The sequence below is a fragment of the Pundamilia nyererei genome, unplaced genomic scaffold (assembly GCF_000239375.1).
Source record: "Pundamilia nyererei isolate P.nyererei 1_Seehausen unplaced genomic scaffold, PunNye1.0 scaffold00003, whole genome shotgun sequence".
Classification (NCBI taxonomy): Eukaryota; Metazoa; Chordata; class Actinopteri; order Cichliformes; family Cichlidae; genus Pundamilia; species Pundamilia nyererei.
Genome location: NW_005187404.1, coordinates 461,345 through 463,909, shown reverse-complemented (window position 1 = coordinate 463,909; position 2,565 = coordinate 461,345).

The window sequence follows — 2,565 nt, the reverse complement described above, 5'->3', positions numbered from 1 at the left end:
TTTTTTGAAATTAGATGCAGAGGCTGTGTAAACAGTTCCCAAGATGTATTTAATATAAGAGGTGTTACTCCATCTGGTGAAAATGGCTCAAGTTTTTGATGCATCACTGTCCAACAACATCAAAAATCTCCTCATGTTTAACTGATTCCCATGTAAGTACTCCACAGGGTATTTGTGCATACTTCTGCAGTAGCCAGTAGGTTTGTGAAGAGGCGATCAGCTAACTAAAAGACAACATAAAATTACAATTTAATCATAGAATTAAGTAGATCTAGACAAGTTTGTGCATCAAGGTCATAATTAACAAAAGCGACCAGGAAACAGCTGAAAGTATACTTTCAGCTGTTTCCTGGTTGCGGTTTAGATAGACTGTGGAGATGAAATTAATTACAAATACTGTATTATTGAGGGAAATTATGTTTGGGTTTTTTATGGGGGGGGGGGGCATCAGCTCATGTTGTTCTGGAGGGTGATGGCTGCTGCCAGGAATGACCACATATTTCTCTCTGGTTTGCAGCATACTTGAAGACAGCTCTCACTAAACCGTTTTTTGGTTCCTCACTGTGTTACGGTATGTGAACAATTTCCAGTTATGTTTAGCAGTTTGTGCAATATTCTTCTTTGCACAATCAGCTCCAGGAACTCCAGCGCCAGCCTTCTTTACCAGTGTGTCACCAGTGTGACTTCAAACTCACAGACTCTGATACTGCTGCCCTAACAAATGGCTGGGAAGCAGATTGGAATTTCCACAAGAGACTTGTAGAAGATATTCCACATCTTGGTGCAGACATTAAAGTAGTAGTTGGCCCTATTTTTGTTTTACATGAAAATCTTCGGTGCCCATCCGGCACACACCTCAAGAAGTAGAATCTGTTCTCTCCTTGGTAGATGTAGTCGTTGTTACATTTCCAGTCTTCTCCCTCGTCTCTCAGCATGTAAACCGTGCTTTGTTTACTCCTGTTCCCCCTGAAATCCACAATCATCCATTCTGTTTTGTGTTTACTATGAGGTGATTGTTTCTGCACCATGCAACTGGTTAACCACGTGCCTTTTCTAAGCGTTGTCCATCACTGAGACACCCCACAACACTTATCAATGTAACTATGTAGATGTCTTTTAATTTGATTTTTGAGTGCCTACTTGGTTAATCCTTTTGTAAATAGCTTTTCTGTTACCATGGATACTCGTGGTCTTCAAAGACTTCAATGTAGGAGGTCAAACAACTTGTTCAGCACAACTTTCAAAACAATTCCAGTAGTATTGCAAATCTGATGTTATTTGTGAAAAAGTGCACTTTTTTTCAGGACCAATGGATCAGTGAATGAGTGAGAAGCTGTGTTTCAGTGCATTTCTTTTTCTTTTAAACTGTATAACATTGATTTGTTATTGTTTTGTGTATACTCGGGACCTTTTTTGTCAACATGTTCTCTAAACAAAAAAAATTATTTGTATAGTATATAAAAAATTACTGTTATACTGCATACTGTTTTAAAATTTCATATTAATCAGTATTAATAAAAAAGATAAACTGACTTTGTTGTACAGGTGATTTAAATTTTAGCTTACTGTATTATCCAAAATCCCATCTGGGCAAGCACACTTGGGGCCACCATGGAAATGGAGGACAAAAATAGCTGGGTCCCAGGTGGGTAACCCAGGTGGGCCCCAAATATCAGACCCGCTTCTATGCATATGGGCCCCACACATGTTTTTTTGATTGGATCTGGTTTGGGGCCCATTATTAACCCATCTGGGCAAACACATTTGGGGCCACCATGGAAGCTGAGGACAAAGGTAGCTGGGTCCCAGGTGGGCCCCAAATATCAGACCCGCTTCTATGCATATGGGCCCCACACATGTTTTTTTGGTTGGATCTGATTTGGGGCCCATCATTAACCCATCTGGGCAAACACATTTGGGGCCACCATGGAAACTGAGGAAAAAGTAGCTGGGTCCCAGGTGGGTTTTTGCAACCCCTTACTTTACTCGTTACTTGGAAAAAAAGACTGAAGACCACTGAGAGAATAGATTTACTTTTTCTGACACTCATTTTGCTGAATATAATGAATATAATATGCAAATGGGTGCCCCTCCCTGAGCCTGCTGTAGGTTTCTTCCTGTTAAAAAGGAGTTTTTCCTTCCGACTTTCTGAAATTGGAATTAATATATTGCTGGACAATAAATTTTTTTCTTTTTTTTTTTTTTAAAGACATAATCATAAATAATTGTATATGCAAGAAGTCTAACTTAGTCTTTGACCTTAAGTGCTCAGGGTGTTTTCCTGTGTGTGTGTGTGTGTGTGTGTGTGTGTGTGTGTGTGTGTGTGTGTGTATCTGAATAAAAAGGCAACATGATGGACTATTCTGGTCCAACAGCTACTGTCCACTCTTCTCTGTTATATGAAAAACACTCTTCCCTTTCTAAGTTGTTTTTCTCTCACATCTCCTATGTAATTTTTTGCTTCTCATTCTACCTCAACATTGTCCTCTATTATCCATCAGAATTCTTTTTAAATTAAGACATTCCCCTTTTACAACTGCCACTGTTGTGTTTGCCCCTCTCCTG